Source organism: Hyla sarda, chromosome 5 (assembly GCF_029499605.1).
Source record: "Hyla sarda isolate aHylSar1 chromosome 5, aHylSar1.hap1, whole genome shotgun sequence".
Classification (NCBI taxonomy): Eukaryota; Metazoa; Chordata; class Amphibia; order Anura; family Hylidae; genus Hyla; species Hyla sarda.
Genome location: NC_079193.1, coordinates 243,594,250 through 243,615,293, shown reverse-complemented (window position 1 = coordinate 243,615,293; position 21,044 = coordinate 243,594,250).

The window sequence follows — 21,044 nt, the reverse complement described above, 5'->3', positions numbered from 1 at the left end:
CCGAAGGGAGATCCATGGTATCCCGGGAGCGGTGAGCATTTTTTGGATTTTATTGCCAACTGGTTGATTTGATATTTTGCGGTGTACACAGAGACACTTAAAGATCGATTTTAAGCGACTATCCACAAAGCGCTATATTGTATCATTATATCGGTGGAATTTAGTTGCCACTGGCTGGACAGATACAATACCAATTGACTTACTGTTATCTGCAGCTGCTACATTGTATCTGTGTTATTGAAGAGCTCTGAGAGCAGGAATGAACATTTGTACTGTGCTTTTCTACAGGATTAGCTGATCACTATATTGATCATACAGGCTCAAATCGCAGAATAATTTTACAGTTGTTATTTTTAGTTTGTATTCAATTTTAGTTTTTAGTTGCTATTTTTATATTAGGATTATTATATATATTTTACTGTGTATTAAATTAATTAGGGGAGTCCAAGGGCCCTGTGCATTCCCTAGTTAATTCATTTTTTTTCATTTTTTATTCAATATTAATAAATACAAATTATTCTAAACCAGATATCTTTGACCTTTGAGCCCCATTTACTTTTAATTGATTTGAAAATGACTTCTATTAAAAAATCTTAATCCTTCCTGTACTTACTAGCTGCTGAATACTACAGTGGAAATTCTTTTCCGTTTGAAACACAGAGCTGTCTGCTGACATCATGAGCACAGTGTTCTCTGCTGAGATCTCTGTCCATTTTAGGAACTGCCAGCGTAAAAGGAAATCCCCATAGCAAACATATGCTGTTCTGGGCAGTTACTAAAATGGACAGAGATGTCAGCAGAGAGCACTGTGCTCATGATGTCAGCAGACAGCTCTGTGTTTCAAAAAGAAAATAATTTCCGCTGTAGCATTCAGCAGCTAATAAGTACAGGAAGGAATAAGATTTTTTAATAGAAGTCATTTACAAATCTGTTTAACTTTCTGGCACCAGTTGATTTAAAAAAATAAGTTTTTCACCGGAGTACCCCTTTAAATACCCACGTTTCAGTTTTTTTCTGTGCAATTTTTCCTATAATTCCTCTTTAAATCACAGGTATTTAGCACAAAAAAGGAGGACTATGGGAAAAAAGCAGCACAAAGTCACTAAAGAGAAGGGTCTTACGTTTCATATCTGCAACGTATTTTACGCTTCAGATTCGCCGATGACCATCCCTAGACTGAGCTCCCTGCAAGCTACGAGCAGATAGACAGGGATCATGTGCACTTTAAGATATAGCGCCCACTCTTGGCTTTGCTCAGGGAGCATGGTGAGCAGCCGCGATGTTTGAGAATAAACTTGGCATGCGCTCACAGTTTACTACAGACTCGCAAATCCCTGTGTGTCAGCAATCTGCTGCTACGAGCAGACATGCAGGGCACACTGGCACAGCAGGAAGCTCACTCTAGGGATGGTCATTGGTGCATCTGCAGAGTGAAATACTCATACTGCAGTATGATGTGCTCATACTGCAGATGTGCTACATGTGACTTTACCCTAAGGGAGGTTAATCAAAAGTTGTCTAGAGAAAAAGTAGAACAGTTGTCAATAGCAACCAGATTCTGGATTTTATTTTTAAAAATGCCTCTAAAAATAAAAGCTTGAATATGATTGGTTGCTATGGCCAACTGTTTCCCTGCAAAAGTTTTTATAAATTCCCCCTATACCTAGAGAATTCCATTGATTCAAAATGTTATGTTTCTTATTGACTTTTAGCAAATTTCTGTGTTTTTCTGCAAAAAAAACTAACAAACAAAACAAAAACACAGGTAAAACAGAGGCACCTGTGTTTTATACACAAGTACATTCATTAAAGGGGTACTCCACTGCCCAGCATTCAGAACATATTGTTCCGAATGCTGGGTGCGGGGGTCATGATGTCACGGCCATGGCCCTCACAGCCACCACACCCCCTCCCATAGACTTGCATTGAGGGGACTTGGTCGTGACATCACGAGGGCCGTGGCTGTGACATCATGACCCCCACACCCCGCATCCAGCGTTTGGAACAAAATGTTCTGAACACTGGGGCAGTGGAGTACCCCTTTAACACTAACTGTATCCCCCATCGACAGGCTTTCCTAAGCAGCTCCCATTGTCAATGAACCGAGCGGCAGTGCACATGCGTGACCACGGCTTCATTCTAGTTGGAAATTTTGGACTCCATTCTTAAGAGCAGATGGATAAGGATTATTGGCTGAAATACCCATTAAATGAAGTTTAGGCTTGGCGAGACTCTTTCAGACAATTCCTCTAAATGTATGTCTGCCATTGATTTACAATGAAAAAGAACAATAGTATACCAGGCAGATCTGTATACTATTGAGTGAATGCTGTGGTATATCCTTTTGTCACACACTTAACTATTGAAATCTATAGGCAGAAGGGATAATGCATTTTATTGGCATATACAACATGTCAAATGTGCAACATGTGGTGTAAATTCAAAATAACTGACTGCTTTACATCTGTTTTTTACATGGAAAGAAAATGTAATCCACTTGCTTTTCATAACAAAACCTACTAGGACATACCTGACAGGCACAGGTTTCTACTGAAACACGTTGCTTGTCACTGAGTTTTGCAGTTTTTATTGTGCTGGGGTGATACAATGTTATTCAATACAGATGACAATATCTGCCAAGTGACAAGCATGTGTCTCATGCTACATCTGTAGACTAACTCTTTAACTCACTCACATAGCTGCATTCATTACAGTATATCGACTACGTAGAAACAGATAGAGGTGTCACTGTCACTGTGACAGCAGCTTCTCCCTATTAGAGTCAATTTAGACATGGTCAGGGACAGGTGTCACTTGATTAGTCGCATAAGATAAAGAGGTCTAGATATGAGATAGCAAGCACGTTGATAGCAAGTTGTTCAACTCATCTCCTCCTTGTGTTTCACGGATCTTCACCCAGTCTGGTGATGCACATAATCGATCCATAGTCACCAAATAAAACATCAAAATTTATTGAGCCATTTAAAATTCCATGATTCAGGACAATGCACACCACCTAACTGTGACCACACCACTGAAGTCGGACACGTTTCAGGCGCATGCACCCGAAATGCATCCGGCTTCAGTGGTGGGGGTCACAGTTAGGTGGTTTGCATTGTCCTTTAACATGGAATTTTAAATGGCTCAATAAAAGATTGAAGTTTTCTTGAGCGACCTTGGATCGTATTGCTTCTTTTTTTTATAGAAGATATGAACCGCATCAAGGAAACTGTTTCACTTGGGCCCTTGTGCCTTAAAGGATCCTAAAAACTAAAGGCAGAAGAAATCTGCAGAGAAACAGCATTAAAGAGTACCTATCATCAAAAAAACTTTTGATATGTTACATATGAATCCCTAATGAATAACTTTCAAATTGGTTGTAATTAAAAATTTTGCTTTATTTAATGTGTATTTTCACTTTTAAAAAAAGTCACCACTAGGGGTCTCCCTAGCAGTTCTGGCCGCAAGCCTTTCTATTGATTTTGGACTTAGGCATGAGTCCGAAATCCCACTGCAGCCAGGACACATACGAGCTCCGCACAGCTCTCTACCTGTCAATCAGACAGGCGGGAGCGAGCACTGTGCTCGTACTTCAGCAGAACGCGATCCTGACTTGGCCATCCAGCCACTTCTTCAGGCTCTGCCCCCTTGCAAGGAGAGCCTGCGTGTGCTGGCCCCGAGTCAGTGGAGCGCTGCTCTCCTAATAATAAGGATTGGGTCTGCCTAGGCCAATCTCCATACATCCCGAGAGGAAGCAAGAAGGGCGGAAGTGAGCCCGGCGAGGCTTCAGATGACATTGTGTCTGCCGGGCCACTCCCCCTTTTAGGAATTAGGGACAGTTTAGTTGATCATAGGTAGTCTTTAAGTTTATTAGAAATTGACAAGCTTGATCAAAGACAAATTAAATTGACACACTAGTGTAATAATATTTTTTATAAAGTTGATGTAAATAAAACCTGACTTAGGCTGCGTTCACAAGGCCATCTAGATCTGTCCAGTTCCTCTCCCGTCAAAAATAAAAACGGACTTTAAAAAACACAAAACAGACAATAACGGATGCAAACAGATGTAAAAACGGATCAAAAAGCGGATGTAAACGGATGACATTAAAGTCTCATCCGTTTTCCATAGACTTCAATGTTAAATTTACTGTATCCATTTTATTCTTCCGTTTTTTTGACGGGAGAAAAAATACTGCATGCACCATCTTTTCTCCCATAAAAAACAAAAACTGAAATGAGCGCAGATGGGTGAAAACGGATGTGAAAGGATTGTAAAAAAAATCCCATTGACATCAATGGGATTATTTTACAACCATTTGTAATCCGTTTACAAGCAGCAACAACGGAACCTAAACAGGGGAAAAAAACGGGGACTGAAAGCCATGTGACCATACCCTTACCATACATTAAGCAGTATAAGCGTGCAATCATCCAAACAGGTCACTATCATCCTGAGTAATAGGGCCAGCGATCAGCCAATGAACAAGCAAATGCTTTTTCGTCCTCTGATCACTTAGTTTTAATCTGTCAAAAAACTATAGCTCATTGCCAGCAATAGGAACTTAACACTTATGGTTTCTGTGACCTCCCTCAGACTACAATCCCCAGGATCCTTTTTTAAATGTGGGAGGTGAATTATTTATCACCCATTGCAGCATAGCCACGCTTCCTTTCATCACATGACCTGGCTGACATCACCCTACCCACAAGCTGTGGAAGCACCAACACAACAGACAAAGCAGCCAGGCGCCCTTTCAGCGCCTGGCATTGGGTGTAAATGTATTTCCTGATGCGCTGGGACTATGTGCACCAGGAAATACATCATGCATGGCAGGTTCCAGCTGCAATCAGCATCCAGGCACTGTATGTTCCGGCTGTTGTCAGCAGCCAGGGACCCGCCAGTAATGGTGGACATGAGCAATGGCTCTGATGTCCGCCATTATCCACTCAGATGCCATGATCAATACAGATCACGGCATCTGTATGCAGCACTTGTAATGGCTGATCTGATCATCCACCGCACGGCCGCGAATCCTTCACCTGCCTTTGCCACTCTCCCGGGGTCTTCTTCTCTGATCTGACATCGAGCAGACCTGCATAGACCATGCATAGCACTAAACAGTATTAGCAATCTAATAGTTGCTGTAGACAGTCCTCTATGGGGACATAAAAAGTATAAAATAAATATGAAAAAAAAGTTTAAAAAAAATGGGAAAAAGACCCTCCCTAAAAAAAAGTTAAAGTTTCCTCATTTTACTAATAAAAGCGTAAAAAAAATCAATAAACATATTTGGTATTGTCGTGTGTGTAAATGTATGAACTATCAAAAAATTATGTAAATTATCCTGTATGGTGAATAGCGTAAATGTAAAAAAAAAAAAAAGTCCAAAATTGCAGTGTCACATATACAAAAAAGTGGAGCAAAAAAGAAATAATACAGATCATGGCACAAGTTGAGTTGTTCTTTTCAATCTGACCACAGTGCTCTCTGATGACACTGCTGTCCATGTCAGGAACTGTCCAGAGTAGGATCAAATTTCCATAGCAAACCTCTCCTGCTCCGGACAGTTCCTGACATGGACAGAAGTGTCAGCAAAGAGCACTGTGGTCAGACTGAAAAGAACTACACAACTTCCTCTGTAGTATACAGCAGCTGATAAGTACTGGAAGGATTAAGCTTTTTCAAATAGAAATAATTTACAAATCTGTTTAACTTTCTGGCACCACCGGTGTACCCCTTTAAAAGTTTTCAAACTAGGGCAATTTTAAACATAGTTTGTGAAAAAAGTGTGATTTTTTTTGTTAAAGCAGTACAATAACAGAAAAGTGTGTAAACATGGATATCATTTAAATCATATTGACCCACAGAATAAAAAAACATATAATTTTTTTCCGTAAAGTGTACAGCGTGAAATTGAAACCCTCCAACATATGCAAAATTTTGGTTTTCTTTTCAATTTTCTCACACAAATAATAGTACATTCTATTGTAAAATTTGTGATGTCATTACACAGTAAAATTGATCAGCGCAAAAAAAAGCCCCCATATGGGTCTGTGGATAGAACTATAAAATAGAAAGGAAATCTCCAGCGCTGTACTTCTGAACAGAATATTTTATTGCATAATTCTTTGTACACAGGACATGTCCTGTGTACAAAGAATTATGCAATAAAGTATTCTGTTCGGAAGAGCTGTACCGTGCTGGAGATTTCCTTTTTATTGTATCACTGCGGTGAAGTCCACACCACTCCACGCACTGGTTGGACTTGAGGTGAGCTGGCGTACTGCAACTGTTGTTTCAGAAATATAAAATACACTGCTCAAAAAAAAATAAAGGGAACAATTAAACAACACAATGTAACTCCAAGTCAATCATACTTCTGTGAAATCACACTGTCCACTCAGGAAGCAACACTGATTGACAATCAATTTCACATGCTGTTGTGCAAATGGAACAGACAACAGGTGGAAATTAAAGGCAATAGAAAGACACCCCCAATAAAGGAGTGGTTCTGCAGGTGGTGACCACAGACTACTTCTTACTTCCTATGCTTCCTGGCTGATGTTTTGGTCACTTTTAAGTGTTGGCGGTGCTTTCACTAAAGTGGTAGCATGAGACGGAGTCTACAACCCACACAAGTGGCTCAGGTAGTGCAGATCATCCAGGATGGCACATCAATGCGAGCTGTGGCAAGAAGGTTTGCTGTGTCTGTCAGCGTAGTGCCCAAAGCATGGAGGAGCTACCAGGAGATAGGCCAATACGTCAGGAGACATGGAGGAGGCTGTAGGAGGGCAACAACCCAGCAGCAGGACCACTACCTCTACCTTTGTGCAAGGAAGAGCAGGAGGAGCAGTGCCAGAGTGCAAAATGACCTCCAGCAGGCCACAAATGTGCATGTCTCCACTCAAACGGTCAGAAAGACTCCTTGAGGGTAGTATGAGGACCCGGCATCCACAGGTGGGAGTTGTGCTTACAGCCCAACACCATGCAGGACGTTTGGCATTTGCCAGAGAACACCAAGATCGGAATATTCGCCACTGGTGCCCTGTGCTTTTCACAGATGAAAGAAGGTCCACACTGAGCTCATGTGACAGATGTGACAGAGTCTGGAGATGCCGTGGAGAACGTTCTGCTGCCTGCAACATCCTCCAGCATGACCGGTTTGGAGGTGGGTCAGTAATGGTGTGGGGTGGCATTTCTTTGGGGGGCCGCACAACCATCCATGTGCTTGCCAGAGGTAGCCTGACTGCCATTGGGTACCGAGATGAGACCCCTTGTGAGACCATATGCTAGTGCAGCTGGCCCTGGGTTCCTCCTAATACAAGACAATGCTAGATCTCATGTGGCAGGAGTGTGTCAGCAGTTCCTGCAAGAGGAAGGCATTGATGTTATGGACTGGCCCGCCTGTTCCCCAGACTTGAATCCAATTGAGCACATATGGGACATCATGTCTCGCTCAATCCACCAACGCCACATTGCACCACAGACTCTCCAGGAGTTTGTGGATGCTTTAGTCTTGGTCTGGGAGGACATCCCTCAGGAGACCACCTCATCAGGAGCATGCCCAAGCGTTGTTATCCTGTGTGATAATACTCCTCTGTGATCTCTCCTGTCTGATAGTACTCATCTGTGCTCTCTCCTGTCTGATAGTACTCCTCTGTGCTCTTTCCTGTCTGATAGTACTCATCTGTGCTCTCTCCTGTCTGATAATACTCCTCTGTTCTCTCTCCTGTCTGATAGTACTCCTCTGTACTCTCTCCTGACTGATAGTACTCCTCTGTACTCTCTCCTGTCTGATAGTACTCCTCTGTGCTCTCTCCTGTCTCATAGTACTCCTCTGCGCTCTCTCCTGTCTGATAGTACTCCTCTGTGCTCTCTCCTGTCTGATAGTACTCCTCTGTACTCTCTCCTGTCTGATATTACTCCTCTGTGCTCTCTCCTGTCTGATAGTACTCCTCTGTGTTCTCTCCTGTCTGATAGGACTCCTCTGTGCTCTCTCCTGTCTGATAGCACTCCTCTGTTCTCTCTCCTGTCTGATAGTACTCCTCTGTGCTTTCTCCTGTCTGATAGTACTTCTCTGTGCTCTCTCCTGTCTGATAGTACTCCGCTGTGCTGTCTGATAGGACAGGAGAGAGCACTAGCCCACCCTCACTTACTGGACTTTGTCCATAACTGTGCTTCAGCTTGGACAAAGCAATGGTTTTATAAACCATGATTTTTTTAAAAAGAAAATAGAAATTTCTTATGAAGTATATTAGAAAGATTAATGTTTTGCCAAGATGTACAACATAAAAAGTTTTTGTATTTGACAATGCCCATTTAAGCACAAAAGATTCAGTAGGCCAAAGTTCTTTACCACTCATATTAGAGGCATCTATAAACTTATAATGGTATGCTTTACCAGTTATAGCATTTTCAAGTTCCCTTCTGTGTGTTTTTGAGCCTATCTTACCGAATACTGATCATTAAATTTCACACTTTGCCCCCCGACTCCCTTGTGCCCTGTCTTGTTCCCTGATGCTGTGTACAACCAATTTTTGCTGACCTGGACATGTTCATTGGTTTAAAGGTTTCACAAGGGAACCATTATAGCCAAGTCTTAGCGAAAAGTGGGAGGATAGTATGTTTCGTACTTTTATGCAACAAAAATGATCATTTTGGCTGTGGTTATCCTCATAAAATGCATAATCAATGTACAGTGTTCTATAGCTTCTGCATTATTTATAAAAGATACATTTATCACAGGTATACTTTATCAGAGGGAACCAAGTATGATGATTTGTATTCTGTTATTCAAGTTATTTTTAACAATTCCCCCTTATTCAATAACTGCTATCTATTACATAGTAGTGTACTGTACTGTCATTCACACCCTGACAATACAATAGGATGTCAGTAATAGTAAATTTTGCATATATATATATATATATATATATATATAAATATATATATATTGTGACAGTGTGGCAAGGAAAGGGTGCATTTCCCACACTGATCCTGCAGATATCTCCACCTGTGGACTAATCAATGAGGCAGCAGAAAGGGGAAGGGTCCTTAAAAGCAAGAGAAACAGAATAATCTGGGCTCTCCCTGGGTAACAGCATGTTGCTGTAGGGGAAGACACATGGACCCTGTTGAGGAAACACACAGCGAACTGTGAGCGGTCCAAGAAGTGAAGTGGTGTGAACTGTGAGTAACAGGTTGCAGGGGCACATGTTTTATGCTGGCTGAGGGTAGCTCACCAGATAGTAGTAAGGGCATGCTGATATGTGTAGTCAGTGACCAGACGGTCTAGGACTTTGGTTTGTTCCTGAGTTATGTTTTGTTTTACCTGCAACCTGTCTAAATAAAGCTGGCAAGGTGCCAGGCTTGCATGAATAATTGTCTGCGGGTTTATTGAGTGGAAACGTGTCCCGTGGCAGTGTCCAGGACGATCCCGGAGCTAATCCCCAAGGAGGAATCCTTACAATTGGTGTTCTGTCTGAGGCATATCGGGCTCTACAAAGTGATCACCAGGCTAGGTTGGTAGCCATGGAAGAGCTCAAGAAGGAGAAAGTGGTAATGGCTCATAAGATGCAGAGCCTGGAGGCGCAGAACATATATATATATATATATATATATATATATATATATTACCACAATTTTGTTAACATACAGAGGAAACAAATAACATGTAATAGCAAAAATTAACAAATATGACGAAAGGAATAAAGACCTTATACTTAAAGGAAGTATGTCTCCAGAAAATGACCTTTAAATGGGCACTCTCATTAAAACTAATTTTTGCTATTGCACTCCTTAGCAAAGATAACTAACTACCCAAGAATTACCACATTTATCCAGTTCTTAATCCATGTATTCTTCAGAACATAATTCAAGTCTATTTGTCAAGGGTACCATACTACTTAGCAGGATAAGTCAGTAAAAAACAACTGTCTAGTTGCAATTCAGGACCTGAAGGGTTTTTGGAGAGGTCTGGGTCAAGTAAAAGTGGCTAAGGAGGCTACAACTGTCAGTCTACACACCATAGCTGTAGTCAAGAAAGTAACTGGAGCAAATCACTGAAAGCCAATCATTAAAGCAGCAGGAGCTAATTTGGAGAAGAATTGCCTATTGGGAGTGGCTGAGCAAATATAAGCTAAAAAAGTTATGGACTGTCTGATCTGCTAAATGACATCAGACCCGTGCTCCTGCGAGACAAATTGGGTGCTACCTGTCAAGATTGTAAATAGTATTGTACTATTGGAAATTGGATTCATTGTGCCAGAAACCTCTTGTTTCCACCTTTCATTTAAGAAGTATTAAGGAAGAGATTGTTGTTACAGCTGATCATTTACTGTCTGGCTGTATTTTACACTCGCCATTACTAACTTTATCCTGCTGAAATCCCTGCATACTCAGTAGACCTGCTACAGTCCAAACAGATGACAGACACAAGAGGTTCCCATAGATAGTCTCTGTCCCTATCGCCCCTTTCACACTGCCGTTGCTCTCTGCCAAGAACTGCCATTAAAGCCTCTTTTTTGTCTGAGTGAGACTTTAACGGCCGTTCTCATGAAGGGGAGCAACGGACGACAACGGGTACCGGCGGTTCCCATTTACTATCATGGGGACCGCCGGGCGCCATTCTTTTTTGAGGAGAAGAGTGGGAGAAAAAGACGTTAACTGCAGAAATGTTTCTCCCGCCATTCATGTCATAACGGTAGTGTGAATGTAGCCTTACAAAACTGTGAAACTATGAAATTCCCACCAGACTAGCAGAGGGATGTTACCCTGTGTGTATTTAGTTTAAAACAAATCCACTTCACTAGCTCACCATAGATTGGACTTATCTACAATAAAAAATTAACACTATCCCCACTTTTTTAAATAAGGACAAATGGCTCAATTTGTTTTTACAATGATTATTTGAAATATTTCATCATGTAAGTAGAAATTATTCTAACTAAATGGGAATAAGCACATGCTATATTTGCACAGGGGCCCTGTGTTGTCTTTGTCCAGCTCTGATTCAGCATACAGCATGCGTTATTTCTGAATAGTCCGTTGATGCACTGAAAAGCATTACTGATATCATTTTACCATTGCAATCTAAATATGGCATAGACCACTTCACTTTCTATCATTTTTAAGCATTACTAAAACAATAAGAGAGCATATAAATCACTGGCAGCTGATGGCTGAAATCTACAAGCTGCACCTTTTAAATAATTCACTCTTGCATAGAAAATCTGCATATAAGGAAACCATCTCATTAATAAATAATATTATACTGGCTGATTACAACATTACAACAGCTTCTGCTCTCAGTGCAAATAATAACATAATGTAGAAATATTTCTATAACCCTTACAATAATAATAAAAGGAATATTTCATAAAAACTGTCACTTGGTTAAAAATGCCTATGTTGCATGTCATACACATTGACTTGTGGCAATGGCTTTGGTATAACATTTACAAAGTCATGAATGCATGGCTCATAAATCATATATATTTGTGAAATGTAAAATAAAAAAAAAACTATGGTTATTTGCATTTTATAAAATTATAATTTATTTAATTATTTATTCATGTATATATTTATTTATTAAGATATTTATTTTTGGCAAAAGGCAAATCCCCTTTAGGTAGAAAAGCTAGAATCGATATAATCTTCTCTTATAAAACAACACGTGACAATGGACAGGTTGTTATTTAAAATACAATGCAATTTTAGTCCTAACTTCAAGTTCACCTGGGACCATAATCCTTCCCAAAATCCTTTTATGTAAGCAATAATGTTCTTATTATGAAGATGGAATATTAGATCACTGAGGGATCAAGCTACTTGTGCAACCCAAAAAGCATGCAAGTACAAGTACAAAAGTACACTGCTCAAAAAAAATTAAGGGAACACTAAGATAACACATTCTAGATCTGTATGAATGAAGTAATCGTAAAAAATACTGGAAAAGTGGAAAACCACACTACAGGCTGATCCAATTTTGATGTAATGTCCTTAAAACAAGTCATAATGAGGCTCAGTAGTGTGTGTGGCCTCCACGTGCCTGTATGACCTCCCTATAATGCCTTGGCATGCTCCTTATGAGGTGGCGGCTCCTGGACAGTCTGTGGTGCAATGTGGATGGAGCGAGACATGATGTCCCAGATGTGCTCAATCGGATTCAGGTCTGGGGAACGGACCGGCCAGTCCATAGCATCAATGCTTTCCTCTTGCAGGAACTGTTGACACACTCCAGCCACATAAGATCTAGCATTGTCTTGCATTAGGAGGAACTCAGGGCCAACCGCACCAGCATATGGTCTCACAAGTGGTATGAGGATCTCATCTCAGTTGCTAATGGCAGTCAGGCTACCTCTGGCAAGCACATGGAGGGCTGTGCAGCCCCCCAAAGAAATGCCACCCAACACCATTACTGACCCACCGCCAAATCGGTCATGCAGGAAGATGTTGCAGGCAGCAGAAAGTTCTCCACAGTGTCTCCAGACTCTGTCACATCTGTCACATGTGTTTAGTGTGAACCTGCTTTCATATGTGAAGAGCATGTCACGATGCCGGCTGGCAGGTAGTGGATCCTCTGTGCCAGAGAGGGATTGGCGTGGACCGTGCTAGTGGACCGGTTCTAAGCCACTACTGGTTTTCACCAGAGCCCGCCGCAAAGCGGGATGGTCTTGCTGCGGCGGTAGTGACCAGGTCGTATCCACTAGCAACGGCTCACCTCTCTGGCTGCTGAAGATAGACGCGGTACAAGGGAGTAGGCAGAAGCAAGGTCGGACGTAGCAGAAGGTCGGGGCAGGCAGCAAGGATCGTAGTCAGGAGCAACGGCAGAAGGTCTGGAACACAGGCTAGGAACACACAAGGAACGCTTTCACTGGCACAATGGCAACAAGATCCGGCAAGGGAGTGCAGGGGAAGTGAGGTGATATAGGGAAGTGCACAGGTGAACACACTAATTGGAACCACTGCGCCAATCAGCGGCGCAGTGGCCCTTTAAATCGCAGAGACCCGGCGCGCGCGCGCCCTAGGGAGCGGGGCCGCGCGCGCCGGGACAGAACAGACGGAGAGCGAGTAAGGTACGGGAGCCGGGGTGCGCATCGCGAGCGGGCGCTACCCGCATCGCGAATCGCATCCCGGCTGGCAGCGGAATCGCAGCGCCCCGGGTCAGAGGATGTGACCGGAGCGCTGCAGCGGGGAGAGTGAAGCGGGGACCCGGAGCGCTCGGCGTAACAGTACCCCCCCCCTTGGGTCTCCCCCTCTTCTTAGAGCCTGAGAACCTGAGGAGCAGACTTTTGTCTAGGATGTTGTCCTCAGGTTCCCAGGATCTCTCTTCAGGACCACAACCCTCCCAGTCCACTAAAAAAAAAGTTTTCCCTCTGACCTTTTTGGAAGCTAAGATCTCTTTGACAGAGAAGATGTCCGAGGAGCCGGAAACAGGAGTGGGAGGAACAGATTTGGGAGAAAAACGGTTGAGGATGAGTGGTTTGAGAAGAGAGACGTGAAAGGCATTAGGGATACGAAGAGAAGGAGGAAGAAGAAGTTTATAAGAGACAGGATTAATTTGACACAAAATTTTGAAAGGACCAAGATAGCGTGGTCCCAACTTGTAGCTAGGGACACGGAAGCGGACATATTTAGCGGAGAGCCATACCTTGTCTCCAGGGGAAAAAACGGGAGGAGCTCTTCTTTTCTTATCCGCGAACTTCTTCATGCGTGATGAAGCCTGTAAGAGAGAATTTTGGGTCTCTCTCCATATGATGGAAAGGTCACGAGAAATTTCATCCACAGCGGGCAGACCAGAGGGCAAGGGAGTAGGGAGGGGGGGGAGAGGGTGACGGCCGTACACCACGAAAAATGGGGATTTGGAGGAAGATTCAGAGACCCTGAAGTTATACGAGAATTCGGCCCATGGGAGGAGATCTGCCCAGTCATCCTGGCGGGAGGAAACAAAATGTCGCAAATAATCACCCAAGATCTGGTTAATTCTTTCTACTTGTCCATTGGACTGGGGATGATATGCAGAAGAAAAATTTAATTTAATCTTGAGTTGTTTACAGAGAGCCCTCCAGAATTTAGACACGAATTGGACACCTCTATCCGAGACAATCTGCGTAGGCAACCCGTGAAGACGAAAAATGTGTACAAAAAATTGTTTAGCCAACTGAGGCGCAGAAGGAAGACCAGGAAGAGGGATGAAATGTGCCATTTTGGAGAATCGATCAACGACCACCCAAATAACAGTGTTGCCACGGGAAGGGGGTAAATCAGTAATAAAATCCATACCAATCAGAGACCAAGGCTGTTCGGGGACAGGCAGAGGATGAAGAAAACCAGCGGGCTTCTGGCGAGGAGTCTTATCCCGGGCACAGATAGTGCAGGCTCGCACGAAGTCCACAACATCCGTCTCCAGAGTCGGCCACCAATAGAAGCGGGAGATGAGTTGCACAGATTTCTTGATGCCCGCATGACCTGCGAGATGGGAGGAGTGACCCCATTTGAGGATTCCGAGGCGTTGGCGTGGAGAAACAAAGGTCTTTCCTGGAGGAGTCTGCCTGATGGAGGCAGGAGAAGTGGAGATCAGGCAGTCAGGTGGAATGATGTGTTGCGGAGAGAGTTCAACTTCTGAGGCATCCGAGGAACGAGAGAGAGCATCGGCCCTAATGTTCTTATCGGCAGGACGAAAGTGAATCTCAAAATTAAATCGGGCAAAGAACAGAGACCACCGGGCCTGGCGAGGATTCAGCCGTTGGGCAGACTGGAGGTAGGAGAGGTTCTTGTGGTCGGTGTAGATAATAACAGGAAAACTTGATCCCTCCAGCAGATGCCTCCATTCCTCAAGTGCTAATTTAATGGCTAGAAGCTCTCGATCCCCGATGGAGTAGTTCCTCTCCGCTGGAGAGAAGGTCCTAGAGAAAAAACCACAAGTGACAGCATGCCCGGAGGAATTTTTTTGTAGAAGAACAGCTCCAGCTCCCACTGAGGAGGCATCAACCTCCAATAGGAAGGGTTTGGAAGGGTCAGGTCTGGAGAGGACGGGAGCCGAAGAAAAGGCAGACTTGAGTCGTTTAAAGGCGTCTTCTGCTTGAGGAGGCCAGGACTTGGGATCAGCATTTTTTTTGGTTAAAGCCACGATAGGAGCCACAATGGTAGAAAAATGTGGAATAAATTGCCTGTAATAATTGGCGAACCCCAAAAAGCGTTGGATAGCACGGAGTCCGGAGGGGCGTGGCCAATCTAAGACGGCAGAGAGTTTGTCTGGATCCATCTGTAGTCCCTGGCCAGAGACCAAATATCCTAGAAAAGGAAGAGATTGGCATTCAAACAGACATTTCTCAATTTTGGCATAGAGTTGATTGTCACGAAGTCTCTGAAGAACCATACGGACATGCTGGCGGTGTTCTTCTAGATTGGCAGAAAAAATTAGGATATCGTCCAGATATACAACAACACAGGAGTATAACAGATCACAAAAAATTTCATTGACAAAGTCTTGGAAGACGGCAGGGGCGTTGCACAGGCCAAAGGGCATGACCAGATACTCAAAGTGTCCATCTCTGGTGTTAAATGCCGTTTTCCACTCATCCCCCTCTCTGATGCGGATGAGGTTATAGGCGCCTCTTAAGTCCAATTTAGTAAAGATGTGGGCACCTTGGAGGCGATCAAAGAGTTCAGAGATGAGGGGTAAGGGGTAGCGGTTCTTAACCGTGATTTTATTAAGACCGCGGTAGTCAATGCAAGGACGTAGGGAGCCATCTTTTTTGGACACAAAGAAAAATCCGGCTCCGGCAGGAGAGGAGGATTTACGGATAAAGCCCTTTTTTAGATTCTCCTGGACGTATTCAGACATGGCAAGAGTCTCTGGGGCAGAGAGAGGATAAATTCTGCCCCGGGGTGGAGTAGTGCCCGGGAGGAGGTCGATAGGACAATCATAAGGCCTGTGAGGAGGTAGAGTCTCAGCTTGTTTTTTGCAGAAAACATCCGCGAAGTCCATATAGGCCTTAGGGAGACCGGTTACTGGAGGAACCACAGAGTTACGGCAAGGGTTACTGGGAACCGGTTTTAGACAGTTCTTGGAACAAGAGGACCCCCAACTCTTGATCTCCCCAGTGGACCAATCCAAGGTTGGGGAATGAAGTTGAAGCCAGGGAAGTCCAAGGAGAATTTCCGAGGTGCAATTGGGGAGGACCAAAAGTTCAATCCTCTCGTGATGAGATCCGATGCTCATAAGAAGGGGCTCCGTGCGGAAACGTATGGTACAGTCCAATCTTTCATTATTTACACAATTGATGTAGAGGGGTCTGGCGAGACTGGTCACCGGGATGTTGAACCTGTTGACGAGAGAGGCCAAAATAAAATTTCCTGCAGATCCAGAGTCCAAGAAGGCCACAGTAGAGAAGGAGAAGGCAGAGGCAGACATCCGCACAGGCACAGTAAGACGTGGAGAAGCAGAGTAGACATCAAGGACTGTCTCACTTTTGTGCGGAGTCAGCGTACGTCTTTCCAGGCGGGGAGGACGGATAGGACAATCCCTCAGGAAGTGTTCGGTACTAGCACAGTACAGGCAGAGGTTCTCCATACGGCGTCGTGTCCTCTCTTGAGGTGTCAGACGAGAACTGTCGACCTACATAGCCTCCACGGCGGGAGGCACAGGAACAGATTGCAGGGGACCAGAGGAGAGAGGAGCCGAGGAGAAGAAACGCCTCGTGCGAACAGAGTCCATATCTTGGCGGAGTTCCTGACGCCTTTCGGAAAAACGCATGTCAATGCGAGTGGCTAGGTGAATAAGTTCATGTAGATTAGCAGGAATTTCTCGTGCGGCCAGAACATCTTTAATGTTGCTGGATAGGCCTTTTTTGAAGGTCGCGCAGAGGGCCTCATTATTCCAGGACAATTCTGAAGCAAGAGTACGGAATTGTACGGCATACTCGCCAACGGAAGAATTACCCTGGACCAGGTTCAACAGGGCAGTCTCAGCAGAAGAGGCTCGGGCAGGTTCCTCAAAGACACTTCGGATTTCCGAGAAGAAGGAGTGTACAGAGGCAGTGACGGGGTCATTGCGGTCCCAGAGCGGTGTGGCCCATGACAGGGCTTTTCCGGACAGAAGGCTGACTACGAAAGCCACCTTAGACCTTTCAGTGGGAAACAGGTCCGACATCATCTCCAGATGCAGGGAACATTGGGAAAGAAAGCCACGGCAAAACTTAGAGTCCCCATCAAATTTATCCGGCAAGGATAGGCGTAGCCCAGGAGCGGCCACTCGCTGCGGAGGAGGTGCAGGAGCTGGCGGAGGAGATGACTGCTGAAGCTGTGGTAGTAACTGTTGTAGCATAACGGTCAGTTGAGACAGCTGTTGGCCTTGTTGCGCTATCTGTTGTGACTGCTGGGCGACCACCGTGGTGAGGTCAGCGACAACTGGCAGAGGAACTTCAGCGGGATCCATGGCCGGATCTACTGTCACGATGCCGGCTGGCAGGTAGTGGATCCTCTGTGCCAGAGAGGGATTGGCGTGGACCGTGCTAGTGGACCGGTTCTAAGCCACTACTGGTTTTCACCAGAGCCCGCCGCAAAGCGGGATGGTCTTGCTGCGGCGGTAGTGACCAGGTCGTATCCACTAGCAACGGCTCACCTCTCTGGCTGCTGAAGATAGACGCGGTACAAGGGAGTAGGCAGAAGCAAGGTCGGACGTAGCAGAAGGTCGGGGCAGGCAGCAAGGATCGTAGTCAGGAGCAACGGCAGAAGGTCTGGAACACAGGCTAGGAACACACAAGGAACGCTTTCACTGGCACAATGGCAACAAGATCCGGCAAGGGAGTGCAGGGGAAGTGAGGTGATATAGGGAAGTGCACAGGTGAACACACTAATTGGAACCACTGCGCCAATCAGCGGCGCAGTGGCCCTTTAAATCGCAGAGACCCGGCGCGCGCGCGCCCTAGGGAGCGGGGCCGCGCGCGCCGGGACAGAACAGACGGAGAGCGAGTAAGGTACGGGAGCCGGGGTGCGCATCGCGAGCGGGCGCTACCCGCATCGCGAATCGCATCCCGGCTGGCAGCGGAATCGCAGCGCCCCGGGTCAGAGGATGTGACCGGAGCGCTGCAGCGGGGAGAGTGAAGCGAGCGCTCCGGGGAGGAGCGGGGACCCGGAGCGCTCGGCGTAACAGAGCACATGGTGCCAGTGGTGAATTTTCAATTCTTAGGGATCTCTGGCAAATGCCAAACGTCCTGCACGGTGTTAGGCTGTAAGCTCAACCCCCACCTGTGGACATCGGGCCCTCATACCACCCTCATGGAGTTTGTTTCTGACCGTTTGAGTGGACATATGCACATTTGTGGCCTGCTGGAGGTAATTTTGCAGGGCTCTGTCAGTGCTCCTCCTTGCACAAAGGCGGAGGTAGCGGTTCTGCTGCTGGGTTGTTGCCCTCCTATTGCCTCTTCCACGTCTCCTGATGTACTGGCCTCTCTCCTGGTAGAGCCTCCAGGCTCTGGACACTACACTGACAGACACAGCTAACCTTCTTGCCACAGCTTGCATTGATGTGCCATCCTGTATGAGCTGCACTACCTGAGCCTCTTGAGTGGATTGTAGACTCCGTGCTACCACTAGAGGGAAAGCACTGTCAGGAAAACATCAGCCAGGAAGTATAGGAACTGATAAGTGGTCTGTGGTCACCACCTGCAGAACCACTCCTTTATTGGGAGTGTCTTGCTAATTGCCTATAATTTCCACCTGTTGTCTGTTCCATTTGCACAACAGCATGTGATTGACTTGGAGTTACATTGTTTTGCTCAAGTGTTCCCTTAATTTTTTTGAGCAGTGTATATAGAGAAGGAAGGAGATAGTGGTGGGAGCGGCTGTAGCAAAAAGGAGAGCTATAGAAACACAGAAGTTTCTGCTGGATTTACAGTTACAACCAGAGGAACAGTATTTCTTTTTCTCTCTTTTAGCTTTCTATGGAAGACATCAAAAGCTAGATTCCAACAAATCTTGAGCTGAGTCCAGTTAAAGGGGTACTCCTGTGGAAAACTTTTTTTTTTTTTAAATCAACTGGTGTCAGAAAGTTAAACAGATTTGTAAATTACTTCTATTAAAACATCTTAATTCTTCCAGTACTTTTTAGGGGCTATATACAACAGAAGAAATGCTTTTCTTTTTGGATTTCTCTGATGTCACGACCACAGTGCTCTCTGCTGACCTCTGCTGTTCATTTTAGGAACTGTCCAGAGCAACATATGTTTGCTATGGGGATTTTCTCCTGCTCTGGAGAGTTCCAATAATGGACAGCAGAGGTCAGCAGAGAGCACTGTGGTCATGACATCAGAGAAATCCAAAAAGAAAAGCATTTCTTCTGTTGTATATAGCCCCTAAAAAGTACTGGAAGGATTAAGATTTTTTAATAGAAGTAATTTACAAATCTGTTTAACTTTCTGGCACCAGTTGATTTAAAAAAAAAAAAGGTTTCCACGGGAGTACCCTTTTAACACCAACAATAAGAGCTGTAGCCTGCAAGGGGTAAAACTGCTGATAAATCTAACTATAGCTAAAAAATCATTGTTCGGCAACTGTGCATCTCTGCATGTATTAGAAAATGTGCAGCTGATGAATGGCAAGCATTGTAGTCGGCTCAATAAATTAACATCAATCCACAGTGCATGTTGGGCCACCTAACCCCCTCACATAGCAAACACAGTGAAGCTATAACTCTCCAAACACACACACCATCTTACAGTACTGTACTGTAATCTATCCCCTAGTGTCAGCATGTTCAGTCTAACTAGCACACTTTCTCCAGTACTCTGTCATGCCATAGCAGAGTGGAGGGCTTGTGAGTAAGTGCTGTCTTTTGATTGGCCAGAGAAGTAGAGGAAATAAAGCCTAGGTTTTAGTACTGCTAGCAAACAACCCAGCTCTGGCTGTGCCCCTTAAAATTGAGAAAATAAGAAATAACTGTGCACCATGGAAGAAACATTTAGAAGCTCAATAAGAGCAGTGAACACCCCAAAATCACATTGTGACCACTAGGGGGATTACTAAAACAAATTTGTGCATAAAAAAAAGCATTTATAAGTTCTGGTACACATAAATGTAAATGAATGCTTTAACTTAAAAATATCCAGCCAGTATTCCGACAGTTTCAGCTATTGTGTGTAACAGTTTGTCTCCAGTCTTTTTGTATCAAGCTTGGAATACACTTCTAGTGGCTGAACAATGATAGACTTTGTTTCTATCTACACTCTTAGATTGATCGCTTGCCAATGAGAAATCTTTTTCTAAAATTTATGATGAAGTCAACAAAGGACTGAAATGCTTGATGTTAAAAGACAATTACATCATATCATTTTAACAGTAAAAATATGTTGAGCTTAAACGCTGCATTTCTGTCTATGATGCTAATAAAAATTGATTTTGTAAAAATGAAACAGATGACCTCAAGAAAAGATAAACAAGCCAAACTTATGATAAATGGCCCCTTTTTCCAGTCATACTTGTCAAGATATGCCTTTATTTAAACATACTCATATTTTTGTGTTGATGGGGTAATAGATCAATTACCGTTCGCTGACTGAAAGTAGTACACTTTTATTTATGGTTGTAAGAGTAAAATGGCTGCCAGTTCCTTGGTTATTTTTTCCTGTTTTGATACATTGTGCCGTGGCTTCAGGCCAAACAGTAATCACACTATGGGTGTCTATTCTGCTTTCTTGACCTACTATACTCCACATGATTTAATCCATTGTTGTGGATGTTGTTGGTGATTTATTGTATGAAAAATGTAAATGATCTGGATGGCAGATGTTTTATATTTTCTGACCATTCATTTTCAGTCAGAATGTAATTAAAATTTATGAAGTGTATCTGCAAAATTGCATTGGCAATTGATGATCTCTTTCACTGCTGTCTGTCTGGAGATGATGAGTGATCGTGGACAGCGAGATGTGTTGACAAGGGCAGAGACAGACGTGATGTTTCTGTCAGGAGTAAAGCTAAACTACAGTATTGGAGGAAACAGGATTTTCTTTCTCACTTAGAAGAAAAAAAAAAAAGGT